Raw genomic sequence first — 24,207 nt, forward strand, 5'->3', positions numbered from 1 at the left:
CAAAAATCCTTCTCTCCCTAGTTTCAATACATCTGCACCAGCTTCAATGCTTAAGTCATATCCTAATTCACTGTTTCCACGACCCTTCAATTCCCTTTTCGATAATCGTCGTCCACCAATTAAACCGACAAAGAGCTTAGGATTTTTAGATCCTAAGGTAAATGACGGGTGGACTACTGTTACTCGTAAGAAAAGAGGTCGAATTATGGACAAAAGTCTGCTTCGTCCTCCCTTTCCTTCAGCTTATATGGATCATAAGAAACCAAGACGGTGCTTCTTTTGTGGAGATGATCGGCATTCTACTAGGCTTTGTCCTAAAGGTACTTTTATCTGCTTTAAATGTCATGGGGAGGGACATATTGCAAAGAATTGCAGATCCAATCTTCGCCCTTTGGAGAAGAAGATAGATCTATCTGACTCTTCTACCCTTTGCAATAACACCAAAGTTCTTACATCATTTGCCATCCTATCAATTACAGAGGGCTCTCCTTCTCTTGAGTTGATTAAGTTTAAATTGTCTTGGCTCTTTCAATGGCAGAGATGGACTGGAAAAGTTATCCCCATTCAAGACAACAGATTTCTGGTGGAATTTCCATCCATTCTTCAGTTATCTGAAGCCGTAGAAGTGAAACTGCATGATTTTGCAAAATTTAAAGGATGGTTTGCACCGTGGACCGAGAATACTGGCATGAAAATAGTTGATTCGGCTTTCTATCAGTGGATCAAAATTAAAAATCTTCCTTTTCATTTTTGGTCCATGGATATAATTGAGAAGATCATTAGTTCTTTTGGTGTCATGGTCAGGGGGTGCAAAAATATTAGGGATAAGTTAAATGGCCAAGATGTTCGTGTTCTAGTTAAAGTGAAGGCGTCGGACGATATCGCAAAAATAGTTTTTTGCTCCTACACTTCTCAGGTGGATTTCATCACAAGAGAAGTTAAATTAGATATCATTCCTATTGGTGTTGGCCAATTAGGATCAGATGTCTTCAGCATGCATCTCTATGGAATAGAAGCTCAAGATGTCCTTGCTTTAGATACTCAATGGACAGTACAAGTTACTACACCTGTTGAGAAGTCGCCGGAATTTTCTCAAGGTCAGGCAAGCGGAGCAACGTCAGACAAAGGGGAGGGTATTCTGGTATCTTCATCACTAATTTTGAAATCATCTAATTTTCAGAAATTTGATGATGACACAATGCTTCCAAAGGAAAGTTCTCCAATTTCAACTGAAACAGCTTCAGTCCAGTTCACTTGCTCTGTCCCACCTGGTTTCTCCCGCCGTCCAGCTTCTTCAACATCCCCAATTTCGATATTAGCTAATATTCAAGAGATCCCTTCTGGTACGACGCCACCAAATGCAAGTTTTCAAATTATATCAACGGCTGCTATGGAGGAGGATCCTAAGGCTACAAATCAGGAAGATTCTTTAAACAGAAGCTCAGATTCATTTACCGATTCTCTCAATGATTTTCCTATGGAATTGGTTAAGCAAACATGGAAGGGCCGATCATTTTTTATTGAGAGATCTACTTGGTATAAATATCTTGGCGGGAAAGCAGACTATTCAACTTCAAACTCAACGGCTACCTCATTCCCGCATAAATCATCTGAAACTCCAGCAGTTCAGTCCTCTAGCTCTGTCCCACCAGGCTTTTCTCGTCATCCAGCTTCTTCATCAAATTCTCGTTCTTTTAGGAAGGCTATTTTTAGTCACAAGCACAAGAGCTTCCTCAAGAAAGTCTCTTCTTCAAAAAAGAACGTTCGCTCATCAAAGAAAGGTACTAAACCTCTATCTTCCAATTCTGTTACTGCTGATCTACCGATTAATTTGCTAGATAAAAATATTATTGCTCATATTACTGATAATTGTGGAGTTTCTTTATTGGACCAATCTCTAGACAATATCAAATCTAAAGAAGTGGAGAGAAATAGGAAGACTAATTGATCGGTCTGGTCATTTTGTAGTTGAGTTTTGTTGATATCTTTCCTTTTAATGAAACTCACATCTTGGAATGTTTGCGGTCTTAACGATCCTATCAAGAGACGAGTGGTTAAAGATTACTTATCTCGTTCTTATATTGATGTTGTTGGCCTTCAAGAAAGTAAACTTTCGAATCCTTCATCAAGGAAGCTTTAGTCAATAGGCGGTACGAGACTTATTCACTGGTGTCATCTTGACTCCATAGCTTCCACAGGAGGAGTCTTAGTTGGTTGGACTGATGCTTTCTCTTTAATTCAGTCGTATGTGGGTATTTTTCTGTTTCTGTCCATCTGCATCATAAACCGACCAATTGGAGCTTTATTTTTACATCAGTATATGCCCCTACTGATAGGGATGATAGAGAAGTTTGTTGGTGGGAACTAAACCGTATTAGTTCTATTCTTCCTGGACCTTGGATTATTTGTGGAGACTTTAATGCTACCCTGACTTCAGATGAAAGAAGTGGTAAAAATGGTTCTCCTAGAGACATCAAATCCTTTAGAGATTTTGTTTACTCTGCATCTCTAATTGATCTGCCTTTATCTGGCAGATCTTTCACATGGTCGAATAAGAGAGTAAATCCTTCAATGGCAAGGTTAGACAGATTCTTAATCAGTTCCAAGTGGGAAAAGAATTTTCCTTCATGCATTCAATTCTCTCCTCCTGCTACGGGTTCTGATCATTTTCCGATCATTCTTGATAGTGGTGGGCTTAAACCACAACCTCCTATTTTCAGATTTGAAAGAAGTTGACTTCATAGTCCGGATTTTGTCCCATTCATCTCTAGTTGCTGGAGTTCTTTTCAAGTTAAGGGAAATCCCGTGGATATGTTCATCTCTAAATTAAAACTCCTTAAGAGAAGGATTAAATGGTGGAAGAAGAATGTTCTTGGATCTATTTCCGCCAGGAAGTCAGAACTTTTATCTAAAATCAATTCTTTTGATCTTCTTGAAGAACATAGACCTCTATCAGATTTGGAATCAAAAGATAGGTAATCTCTTCTATCTACTTTCACATCCTTGATTAAAGAGGAAGAAACTTACTGGCATCAAAGGTCTCGTTTACAATGGTTAAAAGAGGGGGATGCCAATACCTCTTTTTTCCATAAAACAGTTTCTTTCCATAGGAAAGCTAATTATATTGCCACTATTAATCATCAAGGAAGGGATTTCAGTGGTGATCTTGATGTCTCTAAGGCCTTCCATGATTATTACCATGATTTATTTGGTGAACACAACGACAAGCAGTTTCATATTGATTGGTCCTCTTTATATCCTCAACAAGAGACTTCTCTGTTCTGTTTGGAAGATCCTTTTTCTGAGACCGAAATTAAAAATGTAGTATTTGGCATGAATGCTAACAAAGCCCCTGGACCAAATGGCTATTCTATAGCTTTTTATCAATCCTTCTGGGAGCTGATTAGGGAAAAGCTCATTGCTTTAATGCATTTTCTATATGCTAATCCATCTCATCTTTACAGGGTGAACAAAGTTTTTATCACTCTAGTGCCAAAAATTAAAGAATGCTCTATGGTCAAAGATTTCAGACCCATCAGTCGCATTTGATTCTATTGATTGGTCTTTTCTTATTGACCTTCTGAAAGCTAGGGGATTTGGTACTAGGTGGTGCACATGGATACACCATATCATTTCCTCATCTAAATGTGCAGTCCTAGTGAATGGTTCGCCTTCTAAATTCTTCTCCTATAAGCGAGGTCTCAAACAGGGTGATCCCTTATCTCCAATGTTATTTAACATTGCTGTCGATGTCCTCAATAGAATGATTATGAATAATGTAGAAGATGGCTTATTATCCTCTCTTGGGCTTAAAGAGCCTCTCAACCCTTGAGAATTTTACAATTTGCTGATGACACATTGCTTTTTGCTAAAAGCACCTTCAAAGACATCTCCATCCTCAAAACTATTTTATACATCTTTGAAGAGATATCAGGTCTGAGTATCAACTATTTTAAATCCTCCCTTGTGTACTTTGGCAAGATCCACCGAAGAGCTCAAAGTCTGGCCGCTTCTTTGAACTGCGAAGTCGAATGTCTACCTATCAAGTATCTTGGTCTGCCGCTGAAATATGGGAAACTTTCAAAATCTGATTGGCAACCTTTGTTGGACAGCATCTATAGAAAGCTTGCATCTTGGAAGAAGAATTATTTATCCTATGGAGGAAGACTTGTCCTCATCAACTCTGTGCTGCCATCAATTCCTTTGTATTATATGTCTTTCTATAAGTTACCTACATGGCTTATCAAAGAAATTGACAAAGTTAGAAAAAACTTTCTTTGCACAGGAAATGCAGAAACAAAAACATTCAAATGTTTAGTCAATTGGAAAAAAGTTTGCTTAAGTAAGAAAGAGGGGGGATTGGGAATCAAATACATCTCTTCTTTCAACACTTCACTCCTAACTAAATGGTTATGGAAGTGTTTAGATAGGAATTCCTCTTCTGGTGATTTACTGCATAAACTTTATGTTAATGAAGTTTCAACTCTTCAAATCAGGCAATACAATCCATCCAATTCATCCTTCTGGAATGCAATGTTAGCAAATAGAGAGGCCTTCTTTCATAACATATCCTGGGTGCTTGGATATGGTGACAAAATTAGATTTTGGGAAGACAAGTGGTCCGGCATTAACTGTCTATCTAGCTTATTTCCGAAGTCTTTTAAACTAGCTTTCTCTTCCAATGCTTCAGTTAGAAGCCAAGGAAATTTTCTTGATAATGAATGGCATTGGCATCCACTGATGAGAAGAAGTATATCTCCAGAATCTCAAGCAGATAGAGTTAATCTCATGGATCATATTAGGGACTACCATGTATCCCCCACCTCAGATCATCCTAAATGGTCCCTTACTCCTAATGGCATGTTTTCAGTCAGTTCTTTCTACAAATTTCTGAACTATAGAGGAATTACTAGCCCGATACATAAAGTTATCTGGAATCCTATCATTCCTTCCAAAGTTCGTGCCTTCATTTGGCTCCTAACACTTAATCGACTGAACACGAAGGATATTCTTCAAAAAAAGGGTGGAATGGGGACATCACTTGTTCCTTTTGTGGAGTAGAAGCAGAATCAAGAGAACATCTGCTCTTTTCATGTTTAATAACAAAACAAGTATGGAAGCATTTCAGTGATTATCAGTTACCTTTCCCATGGCCAAGATCCTTGGAGGAGATTATGATATCTCTAGAAAATCGTCAGGGTATTATAGGGGATCTATGGCATGTTATTTTTGCATCTGTCAACTGGAGTTTATGGACAACGAGAAACAATATCATCTTTGAACATACGGTTTTCTCCTATAAGTCAATTATTAACCAGACAATATCGGTCTTGCATGACTGGGCATGCATGGGAAGTGGCTCTAAGGCACTGAAGATAGCAGCGAAGCTTAAGGTTGCATGACTGGGCATGCATGGGAAGTGGCTCTAAGGCACTGAAGATAGCAGCGAAGCTTAAGGAGCAATCAATCTGCAGAAGTATCTAACAGCCTAGGAATGAAGTAGTTAAACATCTTTTGTTTTACCTGTAAAAACAAAGAACTTAGTGGGTTTTATAATTTTGTTTCATTGGGTTATAGAAATTATTTTCTCTTGCTACTATATGTATGACTGGTTTTGGTTCCTCCTTATATCTATGTCAACGGTGAATGACGGCAAGACCCTCTCTTCACCTTCATAGATGTTTGGAAGAAGAAAGTCATACATCACTAGTATTGATATTTCATAATTTCTATCTTCCAATTTTGGATACAATTCGTATCCTTTTTGTATATATATTTTTCATTAATATTATGAATAGGGTATATCCCTTGTTTTTTTCTAAAAAAAAAACTGCAGGGGTAGTAAATGGGGGGAAAAAAAATCTTTAACTTTTAAATACGGATTTGATGAGGTTTAGAAATTTTCTTCTAGCAACATTACATGTTTTTCTCAATATATAAACCTTTATGTGATAATTTCTTAGTACATAACATATATCTTAAAAGAAGAAATTTTCGATTTGAACTCATTCCCATTTTTTTTAAAACCGACTCTATCGCGTTTTATTTACAGGGATCGACCAACTTTGTGGCCACGCCAGCAACATGGCCACGCCAGCAACATGGCCACAAAGAGGGTCGATTTTTTTTAATCTGATTCCTAAATAGTCGGGGGTGGGACCAGCAACATGGCCACAAAGAGGGTCGATTTTTTTTAATCTGATTCCTAAATAGTCGGGGTTGGCAACCCTGACTATTTTGCTAATGTACAAGCTAAATTAGTTGGGATTGCCAACCTCGACTAATTTAGGATCCTGTCTAATTGGTCGGGGTTGGGAACCCCGACAAATTCGAAAAAGGGTTTCGAACACTTCAGCGAATAAAAAAAAGGAGAACCAGTATTATCCATCAAAATGACGGACCTGTCAATAATTTTGCTCCTCCGCCGCTGCTCCGTTGCGGAATGCTTCGATCTCGGCATCAGCAACTACTGCTTTAGCTCCGCATTCTTCCCATCAAATCTCACCGTAAAATCCCCTTCATATAAAAACAACAAGAAGGATTAGAAACAAAAACAACTCAAAAATCAACGATCAAATTATTACCTCTTTCAGAGGAACCCTCGCGTCTCAAGTACTCGTCCTCGTCTTCTTCACTGGATCTCGAGAGAATCTCCATCTGTATCCTTTGAAGATGGTCGGGGTTGGGAACCCCAACCATTTCAAAAAAGGCTTTCAAATTGGCCGGGGTTCCCAACCCCGACTAATTAGACATGGTCCTAAATTAGTCGGAGTTGGTAACCCCGACTAATTTAGCTTGTACATTAGCAAAATAGTCGGGGTTGCCAACCCCGACTATTTAGGAATCGGATTACTACGCTGCTGACGTGGCCACAAAGTGGGTCGATCCCTGTAAATAAAACGCGATAGGATCGGTTTTTAAAAAAAAGTGGGAATGAGTTCAAATCGAAAATTTCTTCTATCTTAAAAAGTAAATATGATCCTTTCATTAAATCTAGACACATATCCTTATGAATCTAAACATGATAATGACAATTTCCAAATGTAAGTTCATCTTTTGACTTTAAATAAGTTTATTGTTTGGAAATATCTATACTAGTCTATATATACTACTCTATTAAAAAGATTGTAAAGGTAGTACAAAGTGAAGAAATGAACTTTTATTCCCTCAATGTGGGAAAGAATTGGAGGTAATTTGCGTAAAGTTTGTGGTTATGTGGTCATTTTTTCACTATCATTTATTGATGTGAATCCACTATCAATTTAAATATTAATCCATTAAGTAAAAGTAAGTTGATAAATTGATGAATTCTTATTGGATATACATAGTATGAAGATAAGAATACTGTTTAAATTGAAATGTAAATCTAAATGAAATTATTAAATACCAAATTCACAAAAAGTACCCTAGAGGTGGGGGGAGGGTGAATAGGGTATATGCTAATCTAATCCGATTTAATGTTAATTAAAAACTTATTAACAAATATCCTAGCAAAAATGATATGCAACAAGATATATATGCAAGGATAAGCAATATAAACAAAGGTAAAATAAACAAGATACAAATGTGATAGGGAAATATAAACAATGAGCAATACACAATGGTGATATAGAATAAAACAAATAATAAGCATAAATAATAACGCCAAGGCAAACTCAAACACACGAAAATAATCACGGAGTTTGGTCCTTTCGACCTATGTCACCGCTCCCCACTCCGGGGGAGAATCCACTACACAACCGGGTTTTCGACGCTCACCCGAAAAATGTTTACACCTCACAAGTTTGATTTTCTAGCTCACCGAGAACTCTACAATCTCACACTCTTGCAATCACACTCTACACCCTCTAAGTGTTGGTCTCTAGCCCGTGTCACCTTCCTCAAGTACTCGGATTTACAACCTCTCCATGGCCTTTACTACCGACACCACTCCCCTTAGAACCGACCCCGTCTCTCACCACACACTCCTCTCGGTGTACAAGTATAATACAATGTGATTCTCACAATGAAAGCTCAATACAAGTGTTTGTTCTCTATAATGGATGAGAACGAATTGTAAGCTCACTCTCTAAGTCACATAATCTCACAACCCTAATTATACTATTTATGAAAATACAATAAGCTCAATGGTTGTGTGTGTAAACAATGAGTATTAATAAATCTAAACTCAATATAAAAATCTAGCTTATGAAAACTTTAATCAAAATAATAAATATCTAGAGATTGAGTTTAAGGAAAATTTCTCTATAGATCAAGAGTGAGAGAGGGAAAGAAATGAAGCTCAAACGCCAATTGATGATTCCTCTAGCTCTTGTGAAAATTTCTTCACAAACCGAAACTTGAAACAAACACTAAACAAACTTAAAACACCATTAAACTCTTTTAAAACTTATTTAAACAATTTTCGTAAGTAGTTGGAAGAGTTAAATACAAGGGGGGGTATTTATAAGAAACCCCAAGGCCAAGAGAAAGCCAAGAAAAGACCAAAAAACCAACCCAAAAACAGATCTAGAAACTAGCTGTTAGCAGGCAACGGTCACAGCGGTGGTTGACCGCGACAAACATTCGGTCGACCGCAAGAGGCTGAAAAACATAAGAAAGTCTCTGGACTACATCCGGTCGACTGTGGCTGTTGACCGCGAAATCCTGAAAGCTAGACCTAGAAAACTTTCTCCTGGCCGGTTGACCGCAGTTATCCTGGCGGTCGACCGCATACTGACACCAAACCTGAATTGTAGTTTTTTGATTTTGAAACTATGTTAAAAAATATCAAGAAATTCCAAAAATCGTAAAACTTTGGGGAATGCTTGTAAACATGATAATGAACATGTTACAAAAAGATTTTTTCAAATTGCAGTTCTCATTTGTGAAAAACTCATTATTTTTCAAAATAGTCCAAAAACATGAAAACTTAAAAACACATGTTTTTGATATTTTGACTTAAACAATGTTTTGAAACCTCTTGTATGGATTTATAGACTAAGTAAAAGATGTACAATAGTGTAAATAAGTCTAAAAACCAATAACTCAACATTTTTTCAAAATCACTCAAAAACAAGAATTGTGTGTATGTGTGATATTGAGCTCAAAGTATCAACACACAAGTATAAACCTAAACTAATTATACCAAGCTATAGATCTTCGATGTAGCTCAACTTGGAAACCTATGCGGATGAAGCTTGATCTTGAATTTGTTTTGAATGTGCAATAGCTGCATATCGGTATTCCGCCAACATCCATTTGATGTGATCGTTTAGGCTCAATCCATCCAACCTCCAACTGATTGTTTGTCTAGAATAAATACAAAAACACAAATAGTAGACAAACAATATTAGGTATAAATTATTTGTTAAAACATCATCAAAACTAAAAGGCTAACAATCTCCCCCTTTTTGATGATGACATACAATTTATCAATATGTTATAAAATTAATAAAAAATACTATATACTCACATATTTCTCCTCCTTTGGCAACATAAAAAATGGGTATATAAAAGAAATAGGAAAGCGAATGCTCCCCCTACCTATAAGCATGGTGAGTATAGAAACAAATAATAGGGAATAGTTCCCCCTTATCAAAAAGCCTTAATGAATATATGCAATGATGACCAATGCAAACATATGTGAGAAAGCATAGATGAAAAACATGCTAATCATAACTCACATACAACAAGACCATGAGAACACATATAGATATATCAATATGAAAAGGTGTGTCTCAATACACAAACATAAAAATACTATATAAATAGGTTTATGAAACCAAAAGAATGAAGAACATGAGAATCATGAAAAAAAATGCAAATGAAGAAAAAGATATGAGAACCATGAAAATCATGAAAATCATGACAATCATGAAAGTCTAAATAAAAACAAATCACTCATATGAAATCATAAATCAAAATCCAAGTCATAAAAAAACAAACAAATATTAATTTTTGTCATATATGATAAGAAAACAAGAGAGGTAGCCATATCAAGCTCTTAAGATTGTTCCAACCCATATAAAAACTTTTCTCACCCAGTAAACATGATTTAGAAAATAAGCACCCAATAAACCTAGGGGGTTGCTCAAACATAAACCTCTCACCAAAATCAAAACAAAGAATATATCTAAAAATGGTGATTGATCAATGAATGAAATTTTCTTTGTAAAACTTGATCAAACCACATAACGAATACATTATAAAGCACAAATAGATGATCCATAAGCTCAAACATTGAAACCTCTTGTATGGATTTATAGACTAAGTAAAAGATGTACAATAGTGTAAATAAGTCTAAAAACCAATAACTCAACATTTTTTCAAAATCACTCAAAAACAAGAATTGTGTGTATGTGTGATATTGAGCTCAAAGTATCAACACACAAGTATAAACCTAAACTAATTATACCAAGCTATAGATCTTCGATGTAGCTCAACTTGGAAACCTATGCGGATGAAGCTTGATCTTGAATTTGTTTTGAATGTGCAATAGCTGCATATCGGTATTCCGCCAACATCCATTTGATGTGATCGTTTAGGCTCAATCCATCCAACCTCCAACTGATTGTTTGTCTAGAATAAATACAAAAACACAAATAGTAGACAAACAATATTAGGTATAAATTATTTGTTAAAACATCATCAAAACTAAAAGGCTAACAATCTCCCCCTTTTTGATGATGACATACAATTTATCAATATGTTATAAAATTAATAAAAAATACTATATACTCACATATTTCTCCTCCTTTGGCAACATAAAAAATGGGTATATAAAAGAAATAGGAAAGCGAATGCTCCCCCTACCTATAAGCATGGTGAGTATAGAAACAAATAATAGGGAATAGTTCCCCCTTATCAAAAAGCCTTAATGAATATATGCAATGATGACCAATGCAAACATATGTGAGAAAGCATAGATGAAAAACATGCTAATCATAACTCACATACAACAAGACCATGAGAACACATATAGATATATCAATATGAAAAGGTGTGTCTCAATACACAAACATAAAAATACTATATAAATAGGTTTATGAAACCAAAAGAATGAAGAACATGAGAATCATGAAAAAAAATGCAAATGAAGAAAAAGATATGAGAACCATGAAAATCATGAAAATCATGACAATCATGAAAGTCTAAATAAAAACAAATCACTCATATGAAATCATAAATCAAAATCCAAGTCATAAAAAAACAAACAAATATTAATTTTTGTCATATATGATAAGAAAACAAGAGAGGTAGCCATATCAAGCTCTTAAGATTGTTCCAACCCATATAAAAACTTTTCTCACCCAGTAAACATGATTTAGAAAATAAGCACCCAATAAACCTAGGGGGTTGCTCAAACATAAACCTCTCACCAAAATCAAAACAAAGAATATATCTAAAAATGGTGATTGATCAATGAATGAAATTTTCTTTGTAAAACTTGATCAAACCACATAACGAATACATTATAAAGCACAAATAGATGATCCATAAGCTCAAACACATAAATATCATCATAAAAGTGTTTTATAATGAATCTATAAACACAAATATATTGTTTATACCAAAAACTATATAGTTCAAACCAAGAATACAAAATATATGAGAATCATGAACTATGTATTTGAAAAACCAAATAAAATTATTTTTAATTTATTAACAATGTAAAACAGATACTTTCTTTTAGAGATTTTTTTTTAAAATTGTCTGCAATTTGTTTATAAAATCTCAAATAAAAATTATCTTTAAGAACATGAAAAAACTAAAAATTAAAAAAAAATTGTTCTTAAAGATCAAACAAGTTTTGGTACCCAATTACTCTTAGTACCGAAGAGTCTTGGGACATGACCCCTATCGTTAAAGCTTAAATTCCTAGAGTTATGATCCATTTTGGGCGCATGTGGTGCACTAACAAGGTCAAAACAATAATCACTCAAATGACCCTTCTAATTGTAATATTTATAATAAAAGAGATCCATTTGTTTTTGTCGACCATTAGCTCGTGTACGGGAACCATTTGCAAATAAGGATATTCTTTTAGAAACATTTTACAAATGAGAAACATCATTAAACAAAGGTGGTTTATTTAAAAATTTTGGCAAGTTTGAACATTTTCTCAAATCAAAATAAAACTTTTTTGCCAAATGGCCAAATCTACCACAAACATCACATTTAAAAACATATGGTCTAGTAGAAACATTCGACAAATGAGATTTCTTTTTCAAATTAAAATAATATTTAGCCAAATGACCAAAACATATGATCGAATTTTAATTCCATATGCTTGCTTTTCAAACTAACAAAATTATTATGCAACTTAGTGTAGATATGCATTTATCTATCATATGCACAAGCGAGTTCATTAATGGATAATTCACTATCGGATTCCGAATCGCTTACCACACTAGGGTTATCGCCTAGTGGCCGTGTGTATGATGATGATGCTCCATCCTTGTTTGAAGTCGATTTTGCCAAAATGTGTCAAATCTCCTCCAAGTTCTCTTGATGTGCTTCTAAAATTTTTTATAATTTGTAAGCACTATCAAAATGAGAAAGCTTGTTAGATAAATATGAATCAAAAGTATTGTGTAAAAATTCTAACAGGAGCTTGTTCATGGTAAACATTTTATGATCATTTTTACTCTACTTGGATTTCTCCGAAGTGGATACAATATACACACAATCAATTATTTCTCACAAATCAAAGTGTCTAGATCTAACAAATAATTTAAATCTAACACACCATTGATCATAAGGGAAACCATCTAATCTAGGAGCAACATTAATGTAAAACCCCAAAAATTTGAATATTATGTGATAAATAATAATAAATATGTTATATATGATAAATAACATATTTTGATGTTTGATTATGCTAGGAATTGACTTGAGATCAATTCAATAAATATGTGTGAATATATGAGTGCAAATGCACAAATCATGCACGAAGAAAAAATCTGGAAAAATGACCAGTTAAGAGTTTATATATTTTTTCACACCGATCAGTTAGAATATGGGAAAACTCAAAAGATAAAAATTATAGGTATCTTCAACATATTTCCAAAAAATCTTAAATCACCTCATTCTGAGGTTATATGTGAAAGTTACAGCCAAAATACTGAATATAATTTTTAGAAACATTTAGTAGTCGACTACTACTCAGAGTAGTCAACTATCGGGAATTTTCCTAGGCTGACAGGTTGCAGATTTCAGGTTGAATTTATTTTTATTCGAGCCTAATTGATAACCTAACTATATAAGTGTGTTTTAAATCCAATTTCTGAGATATTTCATGAAAGAACAAAACATTCATCTCCCCTCAAACCCTAGAGCTTGTTCTTGGTATTCCTCGAGGAGATTCGAGGCAAATCGTTGAGCGGAGGGTGAGATCGCATGCGTTTGGTAGAGGAGGGATCTTGCACGCGTGTCCAGAGGCTCGACACAATGTTTTAGGCAAGATCACTTGCATCCAAACCTGCACCCTTAGTTAATGAATGATTTAAAGTGTTTAAATCGATGTTTTGCATGCTTATTTATAACCTGATGTGTTAAAATGAGGTTTTTGATGAAAGATCTTAATAAAATGCTAGATCTAATGTTTTATCTTGCTGTTATATTAGAAATGTGACCATGATCACTTGGGTTGTGTAGATCTTCGTTTGTAACTTGATTTCTATGTGTTAATCATGCTTAAAACCCTAAACTTCTGATATAAAGGACTTACATGTTAATCAAGTATGATAAAACCCTAGGTTTGAAATTTTATTGTTCTGTAAATATGAACAAACGAATTTATAAAAGTTTCGAGATTAATGTGCAAGCATGTTTCATGTTGACCAAAAATCGTTGAGCGGAGGGTGAGATCGCATGCGTTTGGTAGAGGAGGGATCTTGCACGCGTGTCCAGAGGCTCGACACAATGTTTTAGGCAAGATCACTTGCATCCAAACCTGCACCCTTAGTTAATGAATGATTTAAAGTGTTTAAATCGATGTTTTGCATGCTTATTTATAACCTGATGTGTTAAAATGAGGTTTTTGATGAAAGATCTTAATAAAATGCTAGATCTAATGTTTTATCTTGCTGTTATATTAGAAATGTGACCATGATCACTTGGGTTGTGTAGATCTTCGTTTGTAACTTGATTTCTATGTGTTAATCATGCTTAAAACCCTAAACTTCTGATATAAAGGACTTACATGTTAATCAAGTATGATAAAACCCTAGGTTTGAAATTTTATTGTTCTGTAAATATGAACAAACGAATTTATAAAAGTTTCGAGATTAATGTGCAAGCATGTTTCATGTTGACCAAATAGAAAATTAGGGTTTATGTTAATTTCTTGATGAGAAGATTAAACCTAAATTATTGAATTAAGGGTTTAAATAATCATGGAGATGATTCTTTTGATTTGTTTAAACCTAAATTATTGAATTAAGGGTTTAAATAATCATGGAGATGATTCTTTTGATTTGTAATTACTAGTTTTGCAATGTATTTAAATAATCATGGAGATGATTCTTTTGATTTGTAATTACTAGTTTTGCAATGTATTAAAGCATGATTTATACGTGATGATTGCTAAGAGTTGTATGTACACGGAGCTGTGCATGTTTCTGCTTAGTAGTCGACTACTAATGTCCAGTTTGATTTTTATAGAATCTATCTGAGTACAGAGTAGTTGACTAGTGTACAGTGTAGTCGACTACTAATATTGATTCATGGTTTACAGAGTCTGAGTAGACTCAATGTAGTCGACTACTAATCTTAGTAGTCGACTACTAAGGCTGATCTTCTTGACATTGTGTTGTTTTGATTTGAAATGCGAGCTAGAGGCTCGAGTTACATGATAATACATATGTGATCATAATTATACATGAATAGTGTCGTAGTACACGTGTTGATACCCTAGAGTGCTATTTTGTTAAGTATTGTTTCAAGTACAATTTTCCCTTGACATTTGTATCCGCACTAGTGTGCGCTGAGGTTTGTGAACTTATATTATGTTATCTGCACTAGAGTGTGCGCAGAGGTTGGTGAACCTATATTATAGTATCCATACTAAAGTGTGCGTAGAGGTTAGTGAACCTATATTATGGTATCAACACTAGAGTGTGCGCAGAGGTTAGTGAACCTATATTATGGTATCCACACTAGAGTGTACGTAGAGGTTGATATACCTATTTGTTTCCACATGGTTATGTGCAGAGGTTAATATACCTATTTGTTTCTACATGGTTATGCGTAGAGGTTGATATACCTATTTATTTCTGTATGGTTATGCGCAGAGGTTGAGATACCTATTTGTTTCCGTATTGTTATGTGCAGAGGTTGATATACCTATTCATTATTTTGCACGGGGTGTGATTAGTTAAGAATTTTAGGAAAGTGATGACTTTATAACTTGATAGCCTAGTATTTGGCGGACACCAAATAAGACATGACTCATTGTTAAGATAATTGATAACTGAAATATTATGTTATGCGAGTGCATGTGATACATATGCTGACGTTGGTTATGAGGCTTTACTTTCCAGTATTTCTTGCTTTTAATTCTAGTTTGGGATTAATATTTAGTTATCTACTATTTGAGACATATGGTATATACATGAGAGTTTCTTTGTTTGGATTACTTCGCTCGACGTACTACGTCTCGTGTTGTAGATTTCTAAGTATTAATTCTATTAGATACGAGAAAAATAATTTAGGTAGACTATGCTTAATAGTTAGAGCCTCCACTACATGTAGTAGCCCTTCCCCTAGGGGAAGATGGATGTGATCTTGTTTTAGTACTCTGACGCTTTTGTTGTTGTTATTTTTATTTTTATTTTCCTTTCAGGCGGTTCAAAACGTCAGAGAGTTGCATAATGACGGAGTGCTTCCATAGTCACCGTCATATGAGCTAGTAGATGAGACTCCACAGTAGACAGTCCTTATATTCAGTTATTAGAGTTTTCTTTATTTTTCTCATTTTGTAAAGATAGTGAACATTGATACATTCTTAGTTGATCTATGTCGTGATACATTCATATATTTTATGATGACAGATGTATTCCAGACTTGTTTATTGAGACATGATTTATTTATGAGACATTCTTTCTTATATCACGTCAGTTGCAGTTATATTCTTTCTTTCGTCTGTTTATACCTGCACTTTATTTTTGATTCCACTAGAGGATATTGTTATGATTAGTGAAACTTGTTGTTGCACAGTGTGGGTGCATGACAGGTTTAACATCTCTGGGTTCACCTTAGACTGCAGCCATGTATGAAATCAGGGGCGTCACAGTTGGTATCAGAGCTCTAGTTCTAGTATCATTAGGATCATTCATGTGCTGAGTCGTGGAGCTAGAATAGAGTTTTCTAGGATTCATGTATAGAGTCCGCTAAGAAATTCTAGAAAGAGTGAGGACGATATATGCATATATCTTAAATTTTCAAAAAAATTTATGATAACTATTTTATGTTGATTTAAAATATTTGTGTGAATACTATATGTTATGAATACGTATTGTGATACATTATGTATGTGTGCCAATTAAGCTCTCCTCTTGATATTATAAATATCGGGATGAGGATGTGGTCGAGGTAAAACTCGTACCTGGAGAGTTGGGCAAGCAGAGCTCGAGCCGCATTAGGTTTCATAGTATCTGATCGACTTTATGGTGCTATTTGCAGTAAGATTTTGCATCCCTCGATGAGCGAGTGGTGTATTCATTTCCGCCAGCAGTACCACTTTTAGGAGTTCCACCACCAGTTGTACCAGTCGTTCCTAATGAAGAGGCAATACCAATAATGACACTATCACCATAATCAGTTATGGATAGAGCCGCAGAGCAGGAGGCTTGGCTCTATACGATAAGAAAGACATCAGACACTGAGAGCATCATAGTTTTGGAGCATACCTGATTCATGTGCAGCCTATAAATGGAAGAAATATGTGAAAATTTCTTAACATCGACTCGGTACTAAAGCAGAAGTTAAATGTATTCAGTGTAGAGGATAGCATCGAAGAATGACACCGATTTTAGATTTTCACCAGAGCAGCGAATATCACTTATATGGGAGAATTTTGTTTACTTCATCGACAAGCAGTTGGAGCTAGTCCGATTAAAACAGTAAGATATGCCTGCAATTAATTATGGAGTTATAACAAGCATGGTGACAATGTCAAGAGCAAGAGACCTATTGTGAGATCTAGAGAAACCCAGCAGCAGGGTAAATATTTTTACCATCAGCAACAAAGATAGTGTAAGAAGAGAGCACAACATGATTTGAGAGTGCCGCTACAGCATAGAGTTCGGGATACATGTTATAATTGTAACAAGATCGGACGTAGGATGAAGGATTGTCACAGTATACCAATAGGAGACTAGCATGACAGAGGTCAGGGTCAGCAGTCTTAGGGCCGCGATTACGGCCGACGGCGTGGGATAGAGGCACTACATGTTATTCCGAGGATTGATGGGCTAGAAGGCTAGATTTGCGATATTCGGGAGATTCCTGAGGGACAGATGGTCCTATTATATCCCCCACCAACAGCGGAGCAGCCGCCTACCACCGGCGGAGTTTATGCAGTCGTACCGCATGATCATAGTGCGAACAGAGCTTTCTTCATGATTTTCTTTCCAGCTCAGATCTTGTTTGATTCAGAAATTTTGCATTCTTTTATCTTTCATACCTTCATGGATATGCTTCGTCTTGTAGCACATCCCTTAGATGTCCGTTATCAGTCTCTACTCCACTAGGGGAGGTGTCCTTATTAGAGAGTATCTGTAGAAGATGTATCATCGGACTAGATGAGTCCGAGTTCATCATTGATTTAATTGTTTTGTGGATGTCGGATTTTAACGTCATTCTTGGTATAGATTGGTTATCATCCTACCATGTCTGTATCGATTGTTTTGCTAAAACAGTCAGGTTATGAGCATCCGTTGGGTTTGTTTAGATAGTAGCAACCTCATAGGGTAACCGGAATGCGGAGTCAATGCTGGCATACATAGAGGAGGTGATGGTCCGGGATCGGGGTACAGATTTAAACGAGACCGGAGTTATCTCAGAGTATCAGATGTCTTTCAAAACATACCTAGATCTCCTCCAGTGAGAGAGATTATTTTCCTACATCGAGTTGCAGTAGACACTGTATCAATATTCTGAGCACCCTATCGTATGGCACCCGCTGAGATGAGGGAGCTACAGACTCAGCTAGATGAGTTGTTATCTCAGAGTTTCATTCTCCGAAGTTATTTTCATGGGAGCACTGGTCCTCTTCGTAGAGAAGAAGGATGGTAGCACATGATTATGTATAGATTATTGTGAGTTAAACAATGTCACTATCTGGATCAAGTATCCACTACCGATGATTTATGACTTGTTCGACCAGCTGCAGGGAGCAGAACACTTCTCGGAGATTGATTTTCATTCTGGTTTTCATCGGTTGCGGATTCCGGAGGTCCTTTCTGACTCGTTATGGGTCATTCGAGTTTCTCATCATGCCATTTGGGCTGATCAATGCACCCGTGATATTCATGGATCTTATGAACTGGGTTTTTTCTTCCATATTTGGACCAATTTGTGATAGTGTTCATTAATGATATTCTTATTTATTTGAGATCGGAGGCAGAGCATGAGCAGCATCTTCGTCTAGCTTTGCAGATTCTACAAGAGCACTAGTTATACGCTAAGTTCAACAAGTGCAAATTTTGGCTATCTAAGGTTAGATTTCTTACCCATGTCATTAGCAGAGAGGGCATTGTAGTGGATCCTGCTAAGGTTACGGTAGTACTTGATTGGGAACCGCCGAGTACAATTATAGAGATTCGTAGGTTTAGCCGGTTATTACAAGAAGTTACTTTAGGACTTCTCAAAGATTGTGACACCGTTTACATGCCTTACGAAGAAAGGTGTATAGCTTGTTTGGGGAACGGAGTGCTAGGAAGCTTTTGAGACTTTAAAGGCTAAATTAACTATAGCAATGGTGTTGGCTATTCCGAACGGTGATAGACCTTTGTCATCTACATGGACGCGTCACTAGTAGGTCTAGGAGGATTTTGATGCAGACCCAGAGAGTATGACTTATATTTCATGACAGTTGAAGTGCATCGTACCAGATACATAGTGCATCCAGGCACAACTAAAATGTAAAAGGATCTAAAGAGATACTTTTGGTGGAGCAGTATGCGTAGGAAGATCGCAGAATATGTGTCTAAATGATTTACCTGCCAGTAAATGAAGGCAGAGCACCAGAGACTGGCAGGGACCCTTACCAGTAAATGAAGGCAGAGCACCAGAGACTGGCAGGAACCCTAAAGCCTTTACCTATTCTAGAGTGAAAATAGGCAGATACTTCAATGGACTTCATTGTAGGATTGTCGAGATCAAAGAAGGGGAACGATTCTATTAGGGTTATAGTTGATCGGTTGATGAAGTCACCACACTTATTACCAGTTAAGACCACCTATAAAGAAGAGACTTATGTGAAGATATTTATCCAGGAGATCGTGAGATGCATGAAGTCCCGTAGATAATTGTATCAGATCGAGACTCAATTATTTACTTCATATCTCCGGAGGAGTTTTAAAAATTCGTTTGGCAGTCAGCTATCTTGTTCTAGTGTTTTTTAACCGTAGACGGATGGGCAGACGGAGAGAGATAACCAAGTATTGGAAGACATGTTGCGAGCATGTATTATTGCTTCCGAGGATAGTTGGGAGGATCACATTCTATTGATTGAGTTCGTTTTGTATGGCTCCGTATGAGACATTGTACGGAAGGCCTTGTAGATCCCCGATTTGTTGGGTAGAGCTAGATGATAGCTTATTACTTGGGTCGGAACGTGTGAGACAAACTACAGAGAAGATAGCAGTGATTCGAAAGCGCATCCTTATAGTGCAGAGTCGTCAGAAGAGTTATGTAGATTAGAGGCGATGACCGTTAGAGTTTCAGATTGAGGACAATGTATTGTTAAGAGTATCTCCGATGAAGGGAGTTTAGTGATTTGGTAGGCGGGGAAAGCTAGCACCATGATATATTGGACCCTTCATGATAGTTGAGCGCATGGGAACAGTTTTGTATCGGCTAAATCTTCCAACATCGATATCGGGTATACACGTTGTTTTCCATATTTTGATGCTTAAGAAACATTTACACGATGAGGAGCAGTAATAGGTGTTAGATGCCCCAGAGAATGAGCTTAAATGATGACTTGTCTATGATAGAGATTCATGTTTATATCCTTTCCAAAGAGGACAAGAAGCTTAGAAACAAGATTATACCGTTGGTTAGGGTTCAATGGAACCGGAAAGGATCTGAGGAGGCTTCTTAGGAGCGCGAGGAGGATATGCGTCGTGACTACCCATACCTGTTTGAGTAAGTAATTTGATTAATTTTCTATGTTTTGTTTATACACGTGATTTTCGATGCGGACATATTTATATTTAACACTAGAATGTGGGTATTAATACTTAACTCCTAATCACTTGGAACACATGGTATATATATGGGGGGGGGGGTTTCTTATTTGAATTTTTCGCCCGATGTACTAGTTCTTCTTAGTTAGGGGTTAAGTTAGAGCACTCATATTCTAGATTGTTAAGTGTAGATACTTCTGTAATACGTTTGCGGAATTTCAGGGACGAAATTCTCTTAGGGGGAGGGGGAGAATGTAAAACCCTAAAAATTTGAATATTATGTGATAAATAATAATAAATATGTTATATGTGATAAAAAATATATTTTGATGTTTGATTATGCTAGGAATCGACTTAAGATCATTCAATGTATATGTGTGAATATATGAGTGCAAATGCACAAATCATGCACGAAGAAGAAATCTGGAAAAACGACCAGTTAAGAGTTTATATATTTTTTCACATAGATACAGCTAGAATCTAGGAAAACTTAAAAGATAAAAGTTACTGGTACCTTTAATAGATTTCTAACAAATCTTAAATCACCTCATTCTGAGATCATATATGGAAGTTACAGCTAAAATACTGAATATAATTTTTAGAAACTTTTAGTAGTCGACTACTACTCAGAATAGTCGACTATCGGGAATTTTCCTGGGTTGACAGGCTGCAGATTTTGGGTTGAATTTATTTTTCTTCGAGCCCAATTGATAACCTAACTATATAAGTGTGTTTTAAACCTAATTTCTAAGATATTTCATGAAAGAACACAACCGTCATCTCCCCTCAAACCCTAGAGCTTGTTCTTGGTGTTCCTCGAGGAGATTCGAGGCAAATCATTGAGCGAAGAGCGAGATCGCATGCGTTTGGTAGAGGAAGGATCCTGCACGTGTGTCTAGAGGCTTGACATGATGTTTTAGGCAAGATCATTTGCATCCAAACCTGTACCCTTAGTTAATGAATGATTTAAAGTGTTTAAATCGATGTTTTGCATACTTGTTTATTACCCGATGTGTTAAAAATGATGTTTTTGATGATAGATCTTAATAAATTGCTAGATCTAATGTTTTATCTTGCTGTTTATAATAGAAATGTGACCATGATCAATTGGGTTGTGTAGATCTTCGTTTGTAACTTGATTTCTATGTGTTAATCATGCTTAAAAACCTAAACTTGTGATATAGAGGACTTACATGTTAATCAAGTATGATAAAACCCTAGGTTTGGAATTTTATTATTCTATAAATGTGAACAAACGAATTTATATAAGTTCCGAGTTTAATGTGCAAGCATGTTTTATGTTGACCAAATAGAAAATTAGGGTTTATGTCAATTTCTTGATAAATGAGAAGATTAAACCTAAATCGTCGAATTAAGGGTTTAAATAATCATGGAGATGATTCTTTTGATTTATAATTACTAGTTTTGTAATGTATTAAAGCATGACTTACACGTGATGATTGCTAAGAGTTGTATGTACACGGAGCTGTGCATGTTTCTGCTTAGTAGTCGACTAGTAAGAGTAGTAGTCGACTACTAAGTCTAGTTTTGTTTTTACAGAATCTGTCTGAGTACAGAGTAGTCGACTAGTATACAATGTAGTCGACTACTAATATTGATTCATGTTTTACAGAGTCTGAGTAGACTCGGTGTAGTGGACTACTAAGCTTAGTAGTCGACTACTAAGACTGATCTTCTTGACATTGTGTTGTTTTAATTTGAAATACGAGCTCAAGTTACATGATAGTACATATGTGATCATAATTATACATGAATAGTGTCATAGTACACATGTTGATACCCTAGAGTGGGATTTTGTTAAGTATTGTTTCGAGTACACTTTTCCCTTGACATTTGTATCCGCACTAGTGTACGCTAAGGTTTGTGAACCTATATTATGTTATCCGCACTAGACTGTGCGTAGAGGTTATTGAACCTATATTATGGTATCCGCACTAGAGTGTGCATAGAGGTTGGTGAACATATATTATGGTATCCACACTAGAGTGTGTGCAGAGATTAGTGAACCTATATTATGATATCCGTACTAGAGTGTGCGTAGAGGTTGATATACCTATTTGTTTCTGCATGGTTATGCGCAGAGGTTGATATACCTATTTGTTTTCGCATGGTTATGCGTAGAGCTTGATATACCTATTTGTTTCCGCATGGTTATGCGCAGAGGTTGATATACCTATTTGTTTTTGCATTGTTATGCGTAAAGGTTGATATACCTATTTGTTGTTTTGCACGAGGTGCGATTAGTTAAGAATTTTAGGAAAGTGATGACTTTTATAACTTTATAGCTGAATATTTGGCGGATGCCAAATGAGACATGACTCATTGTTGAGATAATTGATGACCGAAATATTATGTTATGCGAGTGCATGAGATACATATGCTGACTGTTTCTGTGAATTATATCACTCCTAATACTTTCCAGCATTTCTTGCTTTCAGTTCTAGTATGGGAATAATATTTAGTTATCTACTATTTAAGACATATGGTATATACTTAAGGGTTTCCTTGTTTGGATTACTTCGCTCGACGTACTACGTTGGATATGGGGAAAATAATTTAGGTAGACTATGCTTAATAGATAGAGCCTCCACTACATGTAGTAGCCTTTCCCCTGGGGGCGGATGGAGGTGACCTTGCTTTAGCACTCTGACGTTTTTGTTATTGTTCTTTTTATTTTTATTTTTCTTTTAGGAGGTTCAGAACGTCGAAGAGTCGCATGATGACGGAGTGCTTGCATAGTCGCCGTCATATGAGCTAGTAGATGAGACTCCACAGTAGACATGCCTTATATTCGATTATTAGAGTTTTCTTTATTTTTCTCTTTTTGTAAAGGCAGTGAGCCTTGATACATTCTTAGTTGATCTATGTCATGATACATTCATATATTTAATGATGACAGATGTATTCCAGACTTGTTTATTGAGACATGATTTATTTATAAGACATTCTTTCTTATATCATGCTAGTTGCAGTTATTTTCTTTCTTTCGCCTGTTTGTACCTGCACTTTATTTTTGATTCTACTAGAGGATATTACTGTAATTGGTGAAACTTGTTGTTATATAGTGTTGGTGCATGGTAGGTTTGACATCTCTGGGTTCACCTTGGACTGCAATTATGTGTGAAACTAGGGGCGTCACAATTAATGGTATAACCTAAGCTAGGTGCACCGTGCATATCCATAATGTGTTAGTGAAAGCAATATGAAAATTATCAAAACAAGATTAGCAACAATATGAAAACTTGGATCTTTAACTCAAGGCGGTTAAGCCATAAATCAAAGAGCACCAAGCTCTGGTACCAATTGAAAGTACCCTAGTGGGGGGGTGTGAATAGTGTATATATTAATCTAATCCGATTTAATACCAATTAAAAACTTATTAACAAATATCCTAGTAAAAATGATATGCAACAAGATATATATACAAGGATAAGAAATATAAACAATGGTGAAATAAATAAGATGCAAATGTGATAGGGCAATATAAACAATGAGCAATACACAATAGCAATATCGAATGAGACAAATGATAAGCACAAATAATAATGTCAAGGTAAGCTCAAACACACGAAAATGATCATAGAGTTCGGTCCTTCTGATAGTCTCCGCTTCCCACTCCGGGAGAGAATCCACCACACAATCGGATTTTCGACGCTCACCCAAAAAATGTTTACACCTCACAAGTTCGGTTTTCTAGCTCACCGAAAACTCTACACTCACACTCTTACAATCACACTCTACACCCTCTAAGTGTTGGTCTCTAGCCCGTGTCGCTTTCCTCAAGTACTCA

Source organism: Asparagus officinalis, unplaced genomic scaffold (genome assembly GCF_001876935.1).
Source record: "Asparagus officinalis unplaced genomic scaffold, Aspof.V1 AsparagusV1_Un655, whole genome shotgun sequence".
NCBI lineage: Eukaryota > Viridiplantae > Streptophyta > Magnoliopsida > Asparagales > Asparagaceae > Asparagus > Asparagus officinalis.